The sequence below is a fragment of the Protopterus annectens genome, chromosome 13.part0, assembly GCF_019279795.1.
Source record: "Protopterus annectens isolate FY-2018-M chromosome 13.part0, PAN1.0, whole genome shotgun sequence".
NCBI classification, from domain to species: Eukaryota; Metazoa; Chordata; order Ceratodontiformes; family Protopteridae; genus Protopterus; species Protopterus annectens.
The window spans coordinates 1,284,532,996-1,284,540,975 of record NC_056747.1 but is presented as its reverse complement, the minus strand read 5'-3'; the positions used below and the strand labels follow the sequence as shown (position 1 = coordinate 1,284,540,975).

The window sequence follows — 7,980 nt, the reverse complement described above, 5'->3', positions numbered from 1 at the left end:
CTCATCCTCCCTAACTTGGTTTAATGATGAGCATACCCCCACACAAAGATAATTAATGGCAAAATATTGGCGACGCTCTCTCTGAGAGTGAGTAAATAAAATACGCCCAGAGCCCACACACATATAATTAGCGCGATCTCCCTTGTGGGGGTCACTTGTATGCACAGAGCAGCATTTTTGGTGGATCTAGAGTTCTTCACAAACACCCATATTAGTAGTAAGCAGAAATCTGCTGTTCCCTCGTGTCCTGGCTATACTGTAACTGCTTCCAGGCTGTTATGGCACAATATGCGACGTTCCCACATTGATACTATGCCATAGTGACTGAAATACAAGAGGCCTGCGTGTTATTTTTAAGTATTGAGCCTCTGGGTACTATAACAACACATCGAAGTTGGAGACTGTCTTGGTACTGATGCTGGTTGGCACTCAGGGAACGGGACGTGCCAAGCGAATGGTAAGAATCCATCCAATGACGTGCGGCGTACTGCTGTTGTCATAGGAACGGGGGTGGAAACGTGAGCATCCTCCGACTGGCTACTGTCTCACTGCTGTCGGTGGCATCGCATCCGTTGGGGCCTCCCGGGTGGTTCCCTTCGCTGGGCTGTTGTGACGTGAGGAAAGTACCGAATAGGATGGTGAGATAAGGCGCCAGTGAATGAGAGGCGACGCCGTGTAGTTAGTGTCGCCTGCGGTCCTGTGATATCCTGACGTTGTGAGTGAGTTATAGAGGCGAGGTAATTCACACCTAGGTGGGAGGGGGATCGGCACCCCACGGTATTAGCCTTAACATTTGAAGTTGTACGGATTCATCAAACTGGATACGTAACAGCTGTAGATTAGTAGCTGGGAGTTGTTGCTTTGGAGTAACAACACAGTCTGTTTTCTAGAATTATTCGCTGACTACAAAGGTGGGTCCACTGACTGGTATTATATTCTGAAAAAGTGTCATCATTACAGTATTTCCAAGGATATACGCCCGTGCTGCTGCCCTGGCGCAGGGGTCTAGCCAGAGGTTTACATTTTGTACTCAGACCTAATGTTGTTGCCCGTAATACCCACCCATCACTTTACAAATGTACGCAACCCTCAAAAATGCACCCCCCCCCAAGTATATTGGAAGAGGCACGGTATTTTCAGCTCTTCCCATTTCTGTCCATAAAAAAGGTAGCTTTAGAGGTGTATTCCTTTTGCACAAGAATTATTTATATATCTCCATACTGCAGATATTCATTTACATAGTTCTAAACATTCTGTGCTTTTTGATTGTTGATGTTTCCAAGGGAGTCTCAGAAAATGTACTCATTTGAGGACACCAAGTATGCCCAGCTACACCTTTGTGGTAGGTACTGTTTCCACTGAACACACACACATACTCACTCTCTACCTCTTAACCTCTGAGCATTACAAATCACAGCACTAGCCTTCATAAATCTTAGCAAATGCTCAAAAAAGGATAATTTCACCTCTAGAGTTAGTGATAGGCAATATAGGTCAGTTGCTGTATAACCATGTGAAAAAAAAATACTAAGTCTAAGAAAAGCAAGGCTAAATCAGAGTGTTCATAGCAAATAAGAGGAAGCTCACACATTCGGTAGGGTACTGTTGGAAGTTTCTTTAGGGTGTTGTATGGTTAAAAGGGGGACACAAGGGTGATTCTGAGAACACTACACTTTATAAAAAGATTGTGTAATGGTAGTCCAAAACCTGAATACCTGTATTGTAAAACCTGTAATGGTCTAGTAAAATACACTATATAACCGGTCTGTTCCAGTGTCTCACTGCGTGGTAGTCTGTCAACGAATTGAAGAGCAATTCCAGTGATGTTTAGCTAGTTTATTTAGTTTACTATTGTATATAATATCATGTAAAAGTAGGGGTAATTCAGGTATTGTACTTATTTGTTTAGTATTTAAACCTAATATAGCGTAATAACGACCAAGGTAATATAAAGTAAAGGTTATTTCCAGTAATATCAATTGTAACCCATAATGCTAGTAAGATGGGTTTGTGCTTCCCCTTAGCAGCTAGTTGAGGGGTAAAAGAGAGGTCACCAGACCCTTTATAAATGGCATTATGAAAAAATGCAGCTTGCTGATTTTTTGATTAGGAATATGCTTTTAAGTACACAGTATATACACATATACTGTATTCATAGAGCAAAATATGCAGAGTGCATTAATAACACCATCATCTTTTAAGTCAGCTGTGTAATTGCACTTTATCACTTGACTGTCTGTTAAGCAAGCGTGAGTGCAATGGCACTTAGCTATTTATTTCACACTGGTCAGTCCTGTAATTTGATGGGATGATTTTTTACCACAATTCTACTTTTCTATGTGTAAATTGTTTTCATAATACTTTTGATAAGGGTGCTGATGTCTCTTTTAATCCCCTCTTGAGAAATAATGGACAGCCGGTGTCCATTACAAACAGTATTATGTAGTTCAAGTTTCATTGGAGATATACATATAACCATTATGGAAAGCCTGTAGGTCTTATGTATTAGCCATATTCACAGAATACTGCACACATGGTCCAGAGTGCTCAACAGTCAGTCACCAAAACAAGTCCTTAAACAGTGACAGTAGTAAGAAATAAATGATACCTTTCTTCAAAATCATATTATGGAATGGCGCATGAAGTTTACATATCTTGTGTTCAGGAGATTTTATATATGTACATATATATATATATATATATATATATATATATATATATATATATATATATATATATATATAGCTCATTTAAACCAAAATTAAATAGACGAACCACTCAGCCTGATGGCACACACTAACAAAAACATTCTTTTGACCTTGAAAGCTCAGTGGGATAATGTATTTGGATTTGTAAAGTCTATCAAATATGTGTCCATTCTATGCAGTTATTTCTATATAAGCATGTTTGATCATCCTGAATATGAAGCAGTTGATGGTTTGTAGAGACCTTTCCCAATCTCAGCATTTTAAAATAAATAAATGCCTGAGGAGTGAGGTCGACATGTAACCAGGCATATTCTGTGCAGTCAGTTGATTACATACTTATTGAGTATCTCAGAAACATTGACTTAGTGGCCATATCATCCAAAATTGTGTAAACTAAGGCTTGTAATGCATGCATGTACAAAATACCGTGAGAGAAAGGAAAGCTCCTGCCAAAGCAGCCATGCTGAGAGATCAGCACATTTGTTTAATGTTGTGTTGGTGGTACTGGCAATAGTATGTGGTTTGGTCACAAATTACAGATTGCTGGTTGTACTGCTGTGTGTAATAATGTATTGTATAAAAAACATATGCAGTCTGTAATGACAGTAGAATGCAGATTATAATTACAGGCAATAACTTGTTAGTCATGTAGTACATTAATTTCTGTAGCTACTGGTAAGCCTCAAATCCTAGATAGTAAGTACTTTATTTAATTTCTCTAGCCTGTAAGAATTGCCTTTTGTTTGTCGTGTGCATTTCTGATTTCTTTTTCAGTTTGTGAATATGTAACCCATATTGGTAGGCAATTTGAGTCATCTGTCATCATTTCTGAGGAAAAAGTACTATCTTGTATCCCTTAAATCCTTTGCCTGATTCTTCAAATTGTACCTTTTTAGTCTTAAAGACTAAATCTGTGGATTCTCTTAATGTACTTAGAGTAACAGAAAAATGCAATATATGCATGACTGGCTAATATGAGTAATCAGATCCTCAGATAATACAGATTGCAGTTAATTATTTTGACAATCTAGTGTCTTGAAGGCGATTGTTCACGATTCAAATTGTTGCAATGTGGGTAAGGACCTGAAGTTCAGTGCTACTAAATTCCATAATATTGGTCTGTTGTAAGGAATGCATTTTGCGGAACAGTATGGAATTCACAAGATGAAGGAATTTCCAATAACTGACCTTAGGTCTGTGGTATTAGGCTTATTTTCAACAAAGGAGTGAAGAAGAGGACAATTACTGAGAAGAAGAACTTTAGATATCAATAATGAAGTTTATCACGCTCCAAGTGTAATTGGTAAAATGTTATCCTTATTAAGGACTGAATGATGCTGCTTCATCTAAAGTGAGTTAACTGAATGGTTACACATTTTGTTCACTAGTACCTGACTACTTGAAGTCTGGCATTTGCTGTAAGACTGCTGAAGTAAGTAAGAGCCCATGCTCCAGGGTAGTTAAAAGCTTGACCTTTCTTTTAGTGTTTTTTAGTTCAAGTATTAACAGTCAGTAATACTTTATATAACTGGAGATATTAAAATGTTTAGCAGTTATCAGGTGAGTGGTAGGTAAATAAAAAAATAAACAGAGGTCCTGAAATGATTTTATCACCACTATCTCCTTCCAGTGTGACTGCAAATATGAAGATTTTCTAATCTCCCTATCAGTAGTCTCCAGTGAAGATCATAGTACTATTTGTGTTGTCCTCTTTTGAGTTTCTATGTGAAGAGGGGCCTCCAAAAATGTACCCAATACTATAGGTATCAACATAGTACCGGCCCCTTATAACACTTTGGTGTTTGATGCTGCTGCTAATGACTCCTGTCTGCCCCAGTATTCCATGGTCTTCTCTGGTATCATGTTACATTTATTGATAATCTTTAAACTAACTGATTTTTTTATTTTATTTATTTGACATTTGATTACTGGGAAGGTCTGACCGGGCATAAATACGACTTTCAGCAGAGGCTTGGGGAGAAAATCTCCATAAGACGTAATACAAATTGTATAAATATGATTTTAGAAACATACAAGCAGTAAAAGATTGCTATAAATTATACAGATGAGATCATCATAAGAAAAAAAAGAAGTTATGTCTTACCATAACGTTCCATCTGTGTTATCGATCTTTATTCACTCCTTACTGTTAGGACCTCGGTTCCTTCCTCGGAACCGATATGGCCGTTTCCCTGCTTGCGCAAGCCAAAACCTCTCAGCTAAGAACCTACCCACAATGCTCCTCTCCTAGATACTCCAGATCGAGTTTGCCCACCCTAGGTAGAAGAAGTAGCAATAGGAAAAAAGTAGGAGGCTCTGTCTGAGCAAATACCCTAACCAGGAGTACCTAAAGTCCACCGGGAGTCCAGGCAGGGGGAAGGAGGGAAGGAAGTAAGGAATGAATAAAGATCTGCAACACAGATGGAACGTTATGGTAAAACATAATTCTTTATCTGATATTGTAAATCGTTATTCATTACTTACTATTAGGATCGAGTCCCCAGCTACTTGAGTCCTGGGTAGCCCTAATGAAGGATATTCCTGAGCACCATAGAACCAAAAGATGCTCGTCCCCTGGAGGCCAAATCCAATTTGTAATGAGATATGAAGGTAAGAGGTCTTGCCAATGTGGCTGCTGCGCGTATATCATCCATAGAGGCTTTGGAATGAAAAGCTACAGAGGTAGCCATAGATCTGGTAGAATGAGCCTTTATTCTGGAAGGCAAGGGCAGCTTATTCTGTTGGTAGATAAAGGTAATGACGTTTCTAAGCCAAGAGGATAAAGTCACTTTAGAAACAGGTTTACCCAATCTGGGTCCTGCAAAGGCCGCAAACAATTGGTCTGTTAGATTTAGTCCTGTCCAAATATCAACAAAGCTGTCAGTGCACATCAAGGGTGTGCAAAAGGTAATCCTCTCTATTAAAATGCCTTGGGAAGAAAACCGGCAGGTCAGTAGAATGGTTAATGTAAAAAACAGAAATGACCTGGTCAGTATGAAGGGACACCCTATCCATGTGGAAGATCAAGTAAGGACTCTTGACACTCAAGGCCTGCAGCTCAGATACTCTTCTCGCTGAGGTGAGTGTTACCAGAAGTATGGTTTTCCAAGACAAAAATTTCAAATCACATGAATCAAAGGGCTCAAAGGGAGTGCCTGTAAGAGACTGAAGCACCAGAGTCAAGTCCCAGGGATCTAAGGGAGGCTTGACCGGAGGTTTAACATGTAATACTCCCTTCAAAAAAGTCTTGCATAGGCAGTGTGACATAATTGAAGAATTTTCAAGACCATTGTGAAAATTGGTGATAGCTGCTAAATGTACAGAGATAATTGAAGCTGAGGCTCCTGCATGCAGGAGAGTAGTCAGGTCCCCGAAGGCAGGGATGCATGGAACGCTTGCAATGCTAAGAGAACTGCCCTCAGTTCCAGGACATTTAGGTGCCTTGGACAGTCTTTCCCTGAAAATGCCCCCCCACCCTAATAGTGAAGCATTCGTGATCACCGTGACCGTGGGTTGGGGAAGACAGAACAGTCGACACCAAAGATTCTTTTGTGGCTCTCTCCACCATAGCATTTCCTCCTTGCAACAGTTTGTAAGGCGTATCATGTGGTTGAGTGGGTGGGTTAACAATGACCATTGTGCGGAAAGGAGCCACTACAAGATTCTCATGTGCAGTCTCTCCAGAGGCACCAAAGTAATGGCAGCTGCCATGGAGCCCAAGAGTTGCAGTACAAGACATGCTGGTACAAACGTGTGAGAAAGAAAGTCTTGAATTTGGTGTCTTATTTTCAAAAGCCTGTGGGGAGGGAGAGAAGCTTGACAGGATGTTGTGTTGAAGACCTCTCCAATAAATTCCAGTGTCTTCATTGGAGACATCTGAGATTTGTCTTTGTTGTTTGTAATCCCCAAGCGGAGAGCGAGATCTTGAGTGTAAGAGAGGCTGCAGACTAGGAGATTCCTGATCGGAGTGGTAAGGAGCCAGTCGTCTAGATAGGGAAACACCTGGAATCCTTGTAGTCGAAGATGGGCTACCACAACTGCCATACATTTGGTGAATACTCGGGGGGGGGGGGCTGTCGAAAGGCTGACTGGCAGTGCCCTGATCTAGTAGTGATTGGCTCCCAGCTGGAAGTAGAAAAACCTCCGGGAGCGGTAATCCATCTTTATGTGGTAGTATGCATCCTGAAGTTCTATAGAGCACATCCAATTGTCCCTTCCTAGGAAGGGAAGAATGGACTGTACCATGACCATACAGAAGTTTTGAGGTTTGATGAATTTGTTCAATAGGCTGAGATCCAGGATTGGTCTCCAGTCCCTTGTCTTTTTTGGCACTAAAAAGAACCTCGAGTAAAACCCAGATCCTATCTGTTCTGGTGGGACTGGTTGGATGACTCTTTTTCTTAGCAGTTTTTCTATTTCTAAGGATGTTAATTCCCTATGATTGGGCGGTACATCGGGGATTCATTTGATGTGTCTGGGAGTTAGGTCGAAAGGTATTTCGTAGTCTCTGGATATTATTCTCTGCACCCAAACATCGATAGTAATAAGATGCCAGGCTGGTAGATGCAGAGAGAAACAACCCCCGACTGCTTCCAGAGGAAAGCAATCGGGCAGCTTCTCAGGAGTGCTGGTAGAGTCTGCCGGAGAAAGAAACTCTGGCTCCCTGGTTACGCGGACCCTCTCAACCCAGAAAGGGGTATCTTCCATATGAGTTGCCCCCACTGCCCCAGGGGGATTGTTCACCACGAGTGCCACGAAAGGATCCTTGGGATTTTTTGAACCATATCTTTCCCCCTTCTGGTTCCTGGAATAGGGCCTCTGGGGGGTTGGAAAAGTGTATGCCCACAGCAGACAAGGTCTTTCCATCTTTCTCACTACGTGCAAGTGTGTCATGTACCTTGGGTCAAAAAAATGCAGAGTCATCGATAGGTGCGTTAACGAAGGAAGATTTAAAGGGGTCTGCGAAATCACACAACCGCATCCAAGCATTACGTCTCATGACAACACCAGATGCGGCAGCTCGAGCTGCCCCCTCGGCGGTGTGAGATATCAAACGCATCAAGGAGTTTGAGATGGATTCAAGGGTAGCTAGCTGTGAGGCAACAGTGTCACGCACCTCATCAGGCAGTACCCCCGCCAAAGAGGAAGACATTTCAGAAATTAGGTCTCTTTGGAGGCGAGTAAAGTGTGCCAAATAATTCAGCGACCGAATGGCGAAGGTCGCTGAAGCATAGCTCCACTTCCCTAGTCTGCCCGTGGTCCGGGACTCCCT

General features: G+C 41.4%; 1 protein-coding gene across 3 annotated transcripts in view; it reads left to right on the top strand.

Moving 5' to 3' along the window:
• The first annotated feature begins 517 nt into the window (after nt 1–517).
• The window catches only part of LOC122788251 (protein orai-2), a 229,759-nt gene continuing 222,296 nt past the window's right edge, over nt 518–7,980 (top strand). For 2 of the 3 annotated variants that reach the window (XM_044055297.1, XM_044055296.1), the window contains exon 1: nt 518–911. The gene's annotated coding sequence lies outside the window, so the exon portion shown is untranslated. The remainder of the gene's footprint in view (nt 912–7,980) is intronic. The other variant, XM_044055298.1, reaches the window with a different exon arrangement.